The sequence below is a fragment of the Heterodontus francisci genome, chromosome 36 (assembly GCF_036365525.1).
Source record: "Heterodontus francisci isolate sHetFra1 chromosome 36, sHetFra1.hap1, whole genome shotgun sequence".
Taxonomy (NCBI): Eukaryota; Metazoa; Chordata; class Chondrichthyes; order Heterodontiformes; family Heterodontidae; genus Heterodontus; species Heterodontus francisci.
This window is the reverse complement of record NC_090406.1, coordinates 30,327,549-30,341,104: the sequence shown is the minus strand read 5'-3', so window position 1 is coordinate 30,341,104 and position 13,556 is coordinate 30,327,549.

The window sequence follows — 13,556 nt, the reverse complement described above, 5'->3', positions numbered from 1 at the left end:
CAGAGAGGGATCTGGATGTTCTTGTACATGAAACACAAAAAGTTAGCATGCATATACAGCAAGTAATTAAGAAGGCAAATGAAGTTTTGGCCTTTATTGCTAGAGGGTTGGAGTTTAAAAACAGGGAAGTCTTGTTCCAACTGAACAGGGTGTTGGTGAGGCCATACCTGGAGTACTGTGTACAGTTTTGGTCCCCGTATTTAAGAAAGGATATACTGGCATTGTTCAAAAGAGATTCACTAGGCTGATTCCTGGGATGAAAAGGTTGACTTATGAAGAACGGCTAAACAGGTTAGGCCTTTATTCATTAGAGTTTAGAAGAATGAGGGGTGATCTTACTGAAACGTACAAGATGCTGAGGGGGCTTGATAGGGTAGATGTTGGGAAGATGTTTCCACTAGTGGGGGAATCTCAAACTAGGGGACATAGTTACAGAATAAGGGGACACTCATTTAAAATTGAGATGCGAAGGAACTTCTCTCAGAGGGTAATGAATGTCTGGAATTCTCTACCCCAGAGAGTTGTGGAGACTAGAGCACTGAAAGTATTTAAAGAGGAGGTAGATAGATTTTTGAAATATCAGGGAGTTGAGGGCTATGAGGAGCTGGCATGAAAGAGTTGAGGTCTGGGACAGATCAGCCATAATCGTATTGAATGGCGGGGCAGGCTTGAGGGGCCGAATGGCCTACTCCTGCTCCTATTTCTTATGTTCTTATGTACTACTTTGGAGGTCCTGCTTTTTAATTTCCTTCCTAACTCCCTAAAATCTGCTTTCAGGACCTCATCCCTCTTCCTACCTATGTCATTGGTACCAATGTGGACCATTACTTCTGGCTGTTCACCCTCCCCCAGAAGGATGTCCTGCAGCCGCTCAGTGACATCCTTGACCCTGCTGCAGAAACGCCTGCCTGATCCCCTGACTATTGAATCCCCTATCACTATTACTCCTCCACTCTTCTTCCTTGCTTCCTGTGCAGCTGAGCCACGGACTTTGCTCTGGCTGCACTCCCCCGAGGAACCATCGCTCTCACCAGTATCCAAAATGGAAAACCGATTAATAAGCAAGATAGACTCAGGGGACTCCTGCACTGCCTGCCTGGTTCTCTTAGACTGCCTGGCAGTCACCCATTCTCTCTGCCTGCATGCTCCTAACGTGCAGTGTGACCACCTCCCTAAACGTGCTATCCACATAGTCCTCCGCCTCACGGATGCACAACAGTGACTCCAGCTGCCACTTGAGTTCCGAAACCCGGAGCTCAAGCTTCTGCAGCCAGTGACACTTCCTGCAGATGTGTTCGTCTAGGATACGTGGTGCGTCCATGACTTCCCACATACCGCAGGACGTATATTCCACTTGGCCAAGCTGACCTGCCATAATGTAACTTTTAAAACTTTTTATTACAATGAGTAGTAAAATGACTAACCAGTTACTCACCAATCAACTTCTTGCCCTGTACCAAAGAGAACTGAAGGCTGAAAAAAGATAGAAGAAAGAAAGGAGCCCCTCCCTCAAGCACCAAACTCCCATTTTACAATCTGTGCACTCAAATTTATTTTCTTCTTAATTTATAGTTCCCCTCCTTACTGAACTCCCTCAATTACCAAATTCACTCTTAACACTCTGTGCCCTCCAGCAGCACCCAATGCAGCCCACCCTCTTTCTCTCTCTGTCCTCCTTCTCTCTTTCTGTCCCTCTTCTCTCTCTCTCTCTCTCTGTCCCTCTTCTCTCTCTCTCACTCTGTCCCTCTTCTCTCTCTCTCACTCTGTCCCTCCCTCTTACCCTCTCTCTCTGTCCCCCTCTTTCTCTCTCTCTCTGTCCCCCCCACCCCCACTTCCTCTCTGTCACCCCCCCTCTCTCTTTCCCTCTCTCTCTCTCTCTGCCCCCCTCGCTCTCTCTGTCCCTCTTCTCTCTCTCTCTCCGTCCCTCTCTCTTTCTGTCTCCCCCTCCCTCTCTCTTTCTCTGTCTCCCCCTCCCTCTTACTCTCTCTGTTCCCTTTCTCTCTCTCTCTCTCTGTTCCCTTTCTCTCTCTCTCTCTCTCTGTCCTCCTTCTCTCTCTCTCTCTCTCTGTCCCCCTTCTCTCTCCCTCTTCTATCTCTCTCTCTGTCCTCTCTCTCTCTCTCTGTCCCCCCCCCTCTCTCTCTCTCTCTGTCCCCCCTCTCTCTGTCCCTCCCACCTCTCTCTGCACCCCCCCACACAGAATCATTACAGTACAGAAGGAATCCATTCGGCCCATCATATCCACCACTGGCTCCCTCAGTTCCCCTGCCTTCTCCCCATAACCCTGCATATTCTTCCTTTTCATATAACTGTCTAATTCTCTTTTGAATCCTTCAATTGAACCTGCCTGCACCGCATTCTCAGGCAGCGCATTCCAGACCTTAACCACTCGCTGTGTGAAAACGTTTTTCCTCATTTCACTTTTGCTTCTCTTACCAAATACTTTAAATCTGTGCCCTCTCATTCTTGATCCTTTCACAAATGGGAACAATTTATCTCTATCTACTCTGTCTAGACCCCTCATAATTTTGAATACCTCTATCAAATCACCTCTCAGCCTTCTCTTATCCAAGGAAAACAGTCCTAACTTCTCCAATCTATCTTCATATCTGAAATTCCTCAACCCTGGAACCATGTTGTTGGTTGGCACAGACTTGGTGGGCCGAAGGGCCTGTTTCAGTGCTGTATCTCTAAAATAAAAAAAGTAAAAAAAAAATAAAAATCTTTTCTGCACTCTCTCCAATGCCTTCACGTTTTTCCTCAAGTGCGGTGCCCCGAATTTGACGTAATACTCCAGCTGAGGCCAAACTAGTGTCTTATACAAGTTCAACATAACTTCCTTGCTCTTGTACTCTATGCCCGATTAATAAAGCCCAGGATACTGTACGCGTTATTGACTGCTCTCTCAACCTGTCCTGCCACCTTCAATAACTTACGCACATATACACCTAGGTCCCTCTGCTCCTGCCCCCACTTTAGAATTGTACCCTTTATTTTATATTGTCTCTCCATGTTCTTCCTAACAAAATGAATCACTTCACATTTCTCTGCATTGAACATCATCTGCCACCTGTCTGTTTTTGAAATTCTACACTATCCTCCTCACATTTCACAATGCTTCCAAGTTTCGTATCATTTGCAAACTTTGAAATTGTGCTCTGTACACCAAGGTCTATGTCATCAACATATATCAGAAAAGCAAGGGTCCCAACACTGAGCCCTGGGGAACTGCACTACAAACCTTCCTCCAACCCGAAAAACATCCGTTAACCACTACTCTTTGTTTCCTGTCACTCAGCCAATTTCGTACCCATGTTGCTACCGTCCCTTTTATTCCATGAGCTACAAGTTTGCTCACAAGTCTGTTGTGTAGCACTGTATCAAACACCTTTTGAAAGTCCATGTACACCACATCAACAGCATTGCCCTCATCAACCCTCTCTGTTACCTCCTCAAAAAACTCCAGCAAGTTAGTTAAACATGATTTTGCCTTAAGAAATCCATGCTGGCTTTCCTTAATTAACTCCCACTTGTCCATGTGACTACTGATTTTGTCCTGAATTATTTTTTCTAGAGGTTTTCCCACCACTGAAGTTAAACTGACTAGCCTGTAGTTGCTGGGCTTATCTTTACACCTTTTTTGAACAAGGGTGTAATGTTTGCAATTCTCCAGTCCTCTGGCACCACTCCCGGGTCTATGGAAGACTGAAAAATTATGGCCAGTGCCTCTGTGATTTCCCCCCTCACTTCTCTCAGTATCCTTGGATGCATCTCATCCGACCCTGGTGCTTTAAGTACAGACCCCCTATCTAATACTGCCTCTTTATCAATTTTAAACCCCTCTAGTGTCTGATTTACCTCCTCTTTCAACATTGCCCGGGTTGCATCTTCTTCCTTGGTAAAGACAGATGCAAAGTATTCATTTAATACCTCAGCTATGCACTCTGCCTCCAGGTGTAAATCGCCTTTCCAGTCCCTAATCGGCCCCACTCCTCCTCTTACCACCCTTTTACTATTTATATGCCAATAGAAAACTTTGGGATTTCCTTTAATGCTAGCAACCATTTTCTTTTCATGTTTTCTCTTTGCTTCTTTTATTTGCTTTTTCGCTTCCCCTCTGGACCTTTTATATTCAGCCTGGTTCTCAATAGTATTTTCTACCCGGCATTTGTCATAAGCACATTTTTTCTTCTTTATCTTAATCTCTGTCTCTTTTGTCATCCAGGGAGCTGTGGATTTGTTTGCCTTACTTTTCCCCTTTGACGGAACATATCTCGACTGTGCCCGAACTATGTCTTCTTTGAAGGTAGCCCATTGTTCATCTACTAGTTTTTCTGCCAGCTTTTGACTCCAATTTATTCGCCCCAGCTCCATTCTTACCCCCATTGATGTTAGCCTTCCCCCAGTTCATTTTTCTTAACCTGGATTGCTCTTTGTCCTTTTCCATAGTCAGTCTAAACCTTATGATACAATGATCACTGTCCCCTAAATGCTCTCCTACAGATACTTGATCCACTTGGCCCACCTCATTACCAAGAACCAGGTCAGCAGTGCCTCCTTTCACGTTGGAATAGCAACATACTGTTGTAGAAAATTCTCCTGAACACACTCTAGGAACTCTTGTCCTCACTGCCCTTTACACTACTTTTATCCCAGTCTATGTTTGGATAATTAAAGTCCCCCATTATAACTACCATATAATTTTTGCACCTCTCTGTAATTTACTTACAAATTTGTCCTTCCCACAATTGATGGCCTATAGACAACACCGAGTAATGTAACTGCAACATTTTTGTTCCTAAGCTCTAGCCAAATTGATTCTGTCCTCGACCATGCTGGTACATCCTTTTTCTCCAGCACTGCAATGCTCTCCTTAATCAATACTGCCACCCCTCCCCCTTTTTTCCCTTTCCTTTCTTTCCTGAGCAGCTTGTATCCAGGAATATTTAACACCCAGTCCTGCCCTTCTTTGAGCCAGGTCTCTATTATCGTCACAACATCGTATTTCCACATGGCAATCTGTGCCGGCACCTCACCAGTCTTATTAACCACACTCAGTGCATTCACATACATGCACATTAACCCTGATTCAGACTTCATTACTTTCTCCCCACTTACTCTGACCCCACTCAATAACGTACTATTCCCTACTCTCGTGCTTTCTATCTCCCCCAGTATTCTGTGCATCTTGGTATTCCTCTCTAATACTTGCTGCTGGTTCCCACACCCTTGACAAGTTACCAGTTTTGCTTCCCACCAATCTGAGCTGCCCCTCAGGTTCCCACCAATCTGAGCTGCCCCTCTGGTTCCCACCAATCTGAGCTGCCCCTCAGGTTCCCACCAATCTGAGCTGCCCCTCTGGTTCCCACCCCCCCTGACAATTTAGTTTAAACCCTCCCCAACAACACTTGCAAATTTCTCTGCAAGGATATTCATCTCCCCCTCTTTCTCTATCCCCTCCCGCTCTCTCTGTCCCCCCTCTCGCTCTTTCTCTCTCTATCTCATTCCCCCTTCTCTCTCTCTGTCCCCCCACATCGCGCGCTCTCTCTCTCTCTCTTTCCCTTCCCCCTCTCTCTCTCTGTCCACCCTCTCTTTCTCTCTGTTCCCCCCGTCCCCTCTCTCTCACCCCTCTCTCGCTCTGTCGCCTCTTTCTTGCTCTGTCCCCCCCACCCCTCTGTTCCCTCACTTCTCTGTCCCCCTTCTCTCTGCCCCCTCTCTCTCTCTCTCTGTCGCCCCTCGCTCGCTCTGTCCCCCCCTCATACCGCTCTGTCCCACCTTCTCTCGCTCTCTGTTCCCTCATTTCTCAGTCCCCCTCTCTCTCTCTTGGTTTCCCTCCCCCCCACAACTCTCTGTCCCCCCTGACTATTTTTTTTTTAAGCCTGCTGGAAAACCCCGAATCTGTCTGAAGTTTCAGAAACCACTGTCCCTGATGTCAGCGCCTGTCAGCTGTAAAACTGACAGCGCAATTTTAAAAAAAAAGTCGGCCTGGAAGAAAAAGTCAATGGGAAATTTCCGATCTCTGAAATCCATCCGCGGGCCAGATGGAAACCTTTGGCGAGCTGGACCCTGGCCAGCGGGCCGTATGTTGGACATCCCTGATGTACAAGATGCACTGTGGTACCTCACCAAGGCTCATTTGACAGCACCTTCCAAACCCACGATCTCTACCACCTAGAAGGAAAATGACAGCAGATACATGGGAAGACCACCACCTACAAGTTCCCCTCCAATTCACACACCATCCTGCCTTGCAGTTATCCAAAGCTTTGCTGCCAGTGACCTAACTCAGACTAAGTCCCATTTATGCATCACACCTGTGCTCGCTGACCTATATTGGCTCCCGATTAAGCAATGTCTCAATTTTAGAATTTTCATCCTTGTTTTCAAATCCTTCCATGGCCTCACCCCTCCCTATCTGTCTAATCTCCTCCAGCCCCACAACCCTCTGAAGCATCTTTGAAAGGCAGAGAAAACAGAGGCCAGAAAATAGACAACAAGGGAGTTTGGCAGTGGTAAATGCTATGCTATATACTTCAATGCAAGAACTCTAGGGATTAAGGCAGATGAGCTGAGAACACAGATTGACATGTGAGAATATGATATTCTAGCTATTAAAGACATGGCTGAAAGAAGGGCAGGAATAGCAGTTCAACATTCCTGGTTACAGAGTTTTCAGACAAGATAAAGAGGGAATAAAAAGGAGGGGTGGTTGTAATATTGATTAGAGAAACAAATATAGCTGTGAGTAGGGATGATATGGTAGAAGGGATCAAATGAGGTCATATGTGTTGAACTGAAGAACAAAAAAGAGGCAATCACACTACTGGGAGTGTACTATAGACCCCCAAACAGTTAGAGGGAGATAGAAAAGCAAATACATAGGCAAATCTAGTGCAAAAACAATAGGGTAGTAATAGTAAGTGATTTCAAATACACTAATATTAACTGGGATAGAATTCATGTGAAAGGCACAGAGGGAGCAGAATTCTTAAAATGCATTCAGGGGAGCCTTTTTAGCCAGCATGTAGCAAGCCCCACAAGAGAGGGCACAGTTCTGGACTTAGTTTAAGGGAAGGTGGAAGGGGCATCAGTTGGGCAGCACTTTGGTGGAAGTGATCATAATTCAGTTAGATTTAGTGTAGTTATAGAAAAGACAAAGCTAGACCAGGAATAAAAGTTCGCAACTGGGGAAAAGTTAATTTTACTAAGCCGAGATGTGATTGAGCTAAAATGGACTGGAAACAACTACTTATAGGTAAATTGGTGCCAGATTAGTGGGAGGCATTCAAAGAAGAGATAGTGAGGGTTCAGAGCAAGTATGTTCCCTCAAGAAAAAGGGTGGGACTAACAAATCCAGAGACCCCTGAATGTCAAGGGGCTTAAAGGAGAGGATAAAGAAAAAAAGGGAAGCTTATGAGAGATTCCAAGGGCACAATACTGCAGAAAACCTAGAGGAGTATAAAAAAGTGTAGGGGTGAAATTAAAAAGGAAACTAGGAAAGCAAAGCAAGGGCATGAAAAAATATTGGCAAATAAAATCAAGGGAAACTCAAAGATTTTTTATAAATACATAAAGAGCAAGGGACTTACAAAATGAAGAGTAAGGCCTATTAGGGACCAAAAGGATAACCTGTGTGTGGAGGCGGAGTATGTTGGTATGATTCTTAATGAATACTTTGCTTCTGTTTTTACAAAGTAGAGGGATGATATAGACACTGGAGGGTGAAGGAGTGTGAAATATTAAATGAAATTAACATAGTGAGAGAGGCAGTATTAAGGATTTAATATCTTTGGAAGTGGATAAATCCCCAGGCCCGAATAAAATGTATCCTAGGCTGTTAAGGAAAGCAAGAGAATAGCAGAGGCTCTGACTATCATTTTTCAATCCTCTCTGGCTATACCGTGGTGCTAGAGGACTGGAGCATAGCTAATGTTGGACCATAGTTTAAAAAGGGAGAAAGGGATAGAACAAGTAATTACAGGCCAGTCAGTCTAACCTTGCGGTGGGCAAATTATTGGAAAAAATTTGAGGGACAGGATAAATCTTCATTTAGAAAGACACGGATTAATCAAAGAGTCAGCACAGATTTGTTAAGGAAAGGTCATGTCTGACATTACTGAATTTTTTTGAGGAGGTAACAAGGAGGGTTGATGAAGGTAGTGCATTTGATGTAGTCTAAAAGGATTTTAGCAAGGCTTTTGATCAGGAACCGCATGGAAGACTGGTCACAAAAGTAAAAATCCATAGGATCTAAGGCAAAATGGAAAGTTGGATCCAAAATTAACTCAGAAGCAGGAAGGAAAGGGTAATAGTTGATTTGTGTTTTTGTACCTGAAAGGCTGTTTCCAGTGGGGTTCTGCAGGGCTCAGTACTAGGTCCCTTGCTTTTTGTGATACAAATCAATGATTTGGACATGAATGTAGTGGGTATGATTAAGAAGTTTGCAGATGATACAAAGATTGGCCATGTGGTTGATAATGAAGAAAAAAGCTGTAGAATGCAGGAAGATATCAATGGACTAGTCAGGTGGGTGGAACAGTGACAAATGGAATTCAATCCAGAGAACTGTGAGGTAATGCATTTGGGGAAGGCTAACAAGGCAAGGGAATACACAACAAATGGTAGGATGCTGAGAAGTGTAGAGGAACAGAGGGACCTTGGAGTGCATGTCCAAAGATCCCTGAAGGTGGCCGGAAAAGTAGATAAGGTGGTCAAGAAAGCATACGGGATACTTGCCTTTATCAACATCACTAAAACAGATTATCTGTTCATTATCACATTGCTCATTGTGGGGGTTTTCTTTGTGCATACTGGCTGCCGTGTTTCCTGCATTACAACAGTGTCTAAACTTAAAAACAAAAGTACTTCATTAGCTGTAAAGGACTTTGAGACAATGCAAGTCTTTCTTTCTTTCTTAGCCAAAGCATAGAATATAAGAGCAGGGAGGTTGTGCTGGCACTGTATAAAACACTGGTTTGACGACAGCTGGAGTTCTGCATGCAATTCTGGTCACTGCACTATAGGAAAGATGTGATTGCTTTCGAGAGGATACAGAGGAGATTCACAAAGATGTTGCCTGGAAAGACTGGATAGGCTTGGGTTGTTTTCTTTGGAAGAGAGGAGGCTAAGGGGAGATCTAATTGAAGTGCATACAATTATGTGGGGTCTCAATAGAGTGGATAGGAAGGCCCTATGCCCCTTGCTTGAAGGGTTCATAACCAGAGGGCATTGACTTAGGGTAAGAGGTAGAAGGTTTAGAGGGGATTCAAGGGGAAATCTTTTCATCCGGAGTAGTGGGGATCTGGAACTCGGAGCCTAAAAGGGTGGTAGAGGCAGAAACCCTAATAGCATTTAAAAAGTACTTGGAAATGCACTTAAAGTCCCATAACTTACAAGGCTATGGACCAAGAGCCGGAAAGTGGGATTAGGCTAGATGGTTCCTTGTCAGCCAGCGCAGACACGATATGTCAAATGGCCTCGTTCCGTGCTGTAAATTGCTCTGATGATTTCTACAACATCTGCACTCACCCAATTCTGGTCTCTTGAACTTGCCCAATTTTAATTGCTGCACCATTGGTGGCCATACCTTTTTATGCCTAGGCCCTAAGTGCCGGAATTCCCTCCCTAAACCTCTCTGCCTCGCTTTCCTCCTTTAAGGTGCTCCTTAAAACCTACCTTTGACCAAGCTTTTGATCACCTGCCCTAATATCGCCTTATGTGGCTCAGTGTCATTGATGATGCTTCTGTGAAGCATCTTGGGATGTTTCACTATGTTAAAGGCGCTGTAAAAGTGCACATACTTGACTATTACAGGATGAGTTAAGTTTAGGCCAGGTGGCTGCAACCTTATGACAAGAGCCATTTTTAAAAAAATTATTCAAAAACACAATACCTTAACAGTTGCAATTGCTGTTACTTCAAGTATCAATAAAAATGAAAAACAGGACAGAGACATATTCATGGATTTCTATGTCACACCGTTTCACTGACGCCCATAAGCATAGATGTATTAACATCAATGAAAGAGGACATTTGATTATCAACAACATTTTAAAGGATTTGACAAGAAGTCAATAATTGAATGATGCTTTCTCAAGTATAATGTTAATAAAAGTTTATAGCATCGAAACAAGCCATTTAATTAACATCAGTCTCTTACTTTAATGCAATTTCTGCTGCTGGATTTCTTTGAAGAGTCATTCGATATTTGGACAGTATGCTGTCATTTTCACTTTCAAGCAGGACTGTAAACTTTCATCGTTCAATTGGCTTCACAACCTGCTTTTTACGAAATTCATACTTGAAAACACTTGCTCATACAGGTAAGTAGATCCAAAGGTGGACAATATGCCATATGTGTATCTCGTCAAAGTACAGTCAGTATCTGGCAAAGAATTCCAAGCTTCATCACAATTTGGTCTTGTTTTTTAAGATCATGCATTTCAACCGATCTGTGTTAAACTGCCAAGGTAGATTTCTCCCTTTCTCGATCTTCAAGTTGGGTTACCAAGCTTCTGAATTTAGAGGCCTACATATCCTTGCCCTGCAAATCTGCCAGTTCAAGTTCTAATTCTGCTTTGCTCACTCCTGAAAATGCTGAAAAGTTGAGTGCCGAGGTGTCTGCTTTGAGAGGTTTGAACACAAATTGTAAAGTTGCCCTTTCCATTCTAGATTCCTGAAAACGTCCTGCAAAAGCTTCTTGCATTTTCACAATCACATCTTTTAGATTTTCCTGGTCAAGTATACCGTTTACCTGTTCTTTGAATTATTTGACTGCTGGGGAAATGAGCAAGGGAGCCTGTTTCGATGTCTCTGGCAAACAGTGCTAGCTTGTGCTCAAATGAAAGTACTTCTTCCAAAAGCCAGAGAGCTATGTTTCCCTTTCCTTGTAGCTTTCTGTTGAGGTTGTTTAAATGTTCTGTGATGTCTGTTATGAAGTAAAATATCAGCAGCCACTGTGGATCTGTTAATGCTGCACAGTCACAGTCCTTTTCTCACATGAACATCTTCACTTCTTCCAAATAGATTGAAAAACACACAAGAACGCTCCCCCTGGAAAGCCAACGTACCTTGTTGTGGAGAATACGGTCTGCATATTGACAGTTGACCTCTTTAAGAAGTTCACAGAACTGCCTGTGGTCTAATCCTTTCACCATTATTTTGTTAATTATCTTTAAAACCAGGGACATCCATGAACTCAGAAGGAAACATTTGGGCACAGAGTACTTCTTGGTGAATTATGCAATGAAATGATATCACATTGTGATCAACGTTTTCTGCAAGAGAACAACAAAACTCTTGTTTGGCCCTGTCATACTTGGCACCCCATCAGTAGCGACTGAGATTACATGGTTAGTGCGTATTCCTTTCGTCTTTCGGCAGTCTATAATAGATGAAAAAATATCTACTCCCTTTGTTTGTTTTTTAGGGGCACCAAGTCAATGAGCTCCTCTTGGGGTCCCTTGAAATTCACATATCTGCAGAGATGAGTAATTGGTGCAATATCATAAAGATCACATGATTCATCACAAGCAATAGAAAAGCCTGGAGCTGAATTTATAATCCTCAATCTGCTGGCTGGTGATATCTGTGGCCATTTTCGTTGTTCTGTTCCTCACAGTCTTTGCAGATAAAGGCATGTCTTTAATTTTTTGAATAATTTCATTTTTGTTTTTAAAATCACTGTACAGCTGCTCTGAGACTTTGCTAAAGTACTCTTTTACATATTCACCATCTGTGAACCGCTTTCCTTGTTTCACAATCTCGAGCTGCCACAAAACTAGCATTGGTTGAGCTACCTGATGATTTCACCCACTCAGTGAACATATTCCTAGATTCCTTTGCCTTGTTCTTCAGCTGCTCCACTGCTTTCTTTTGGGCATCTCCAGCTAGATAATTTTTGGCTAAGGCACTATGCTTTTTAGTGAAATGCCTCTCAAGATTTAATTTCTTGTTGTTGGCGAATTTCTCATTGCAAATGAGACATACAGGGAGGCCAGCTGAACTTAGGATGAATGCGAATGCATCAGTCCATTCATCTTGGAATTTTCTATTTTCCTCTTCAGTTCTTCTCTTTGCAGCCATTTCCAAAGCAGCCCCAGAGTAATTTTGTTCCTTCAATGATTTATCTGTACACAACAAAGAAGTTCACCAACACAGCCTCAACACCAGGGCCAGAGTGAGTGCGATGTTTTATTGATTAATATGCCTGCCTGCACGCAACCCACATAATTGGATAGTGGGCAATAGTGAAGGATGCCATTTTTCCTGGTGAAGCATTCCACAGACAAGAATTTTTAGATGGCGGATTTTTTTTTTTAAGTTTCTGTATTCACAGACTCACAGAATTGTTCCAGTGTAGAAGGCAGCCATTCGGCCCATCATGTCCACACTGGCTCTCTGAAAGTGCAATTCACTCAGTTCCATTCCAACACCTTCTCCCGTAACCTTGCACAGTCTTCCTTTTCATATAACAGTCTAATTCCCTTTTGAATTCTTCAATTGAAGCTGCCTCCAACACACTCTCAGGCAATGCATTCCAGATCTTAACCACTTGCTGTGTGATTTTTTTTCATGTCACTTTGTCTTCTCTTACAAACTACGTTAAATCTGTGCCCTCTCGTTCTCGATCCTTTCACAAGTAGGAACAGTTTCTCTCTAACCCCTCATGATTTTGAATACCTCCATCAAATCACCTCTCAGCCTTCTCTTCTCCAAGGAAAACAAGCCCAACTTCTCCAATCTATCTTCATAACTGAAGTTCCTCATCCTGGAACCATTCTCGTGAAACTTTTCTGTACTCTCTCCAATGCTCTCACGTCTTTCCTAAAGTGCAGCGCCCAGAAATAGATGCAATGTTCCAGTTGAGGCTAAAATCGTGTCTTATACAAGTTCAACATAACTTCCTTGCTCTTGTACTCTATGCCCCTATTAATAAAGCACAGGATACTGTATACTTTATTAACTGCTCTCTCAACCTGTCCTAACACCTTCAATGAGTTATGCACATATATATCCAGGTTCCTCTGTTTCTGCACCCCTTCAGAATTATACCCTTTATTTTATATTGTCTCTCCATGTTATTCTTACATTTCACATTTCTCTGCATTGAATTTCATCTGCCACCTGTCTGCCCATTCCACCAACTTGTCTATGTCCTTTTGGAGTTCGACACTATCCACCTCACTGTTCACAATGCTTCTGAGGTTTGTATTATTTACAAACTTTGAAAATTGCACCGTGCACACCAAGGTCTATGTCATCAAAATATATCAGAAAAGCAAGGGTCCCAACATTGACCCCTGGGTAACAGCACTACAAACCTTCCTCCAGCCTGAAAAACCTTCATTAACCACTACTCTTTGTTTCCTGTCACTCAGCCGATTCCATATCCATGTTTGCTACCATCCCTTTTATTCCATGAGCTATAACCTTGCTCTCAAGTCTGTTGTGTGGCACTGCATCAAATGCCTTTCAAAAGTCCATGTACACCACATCAACAGCATTGCCCTTATCAACCCTCTCTGTTCCCTCCTCAAATAACTCCAGCAAGTTAGTT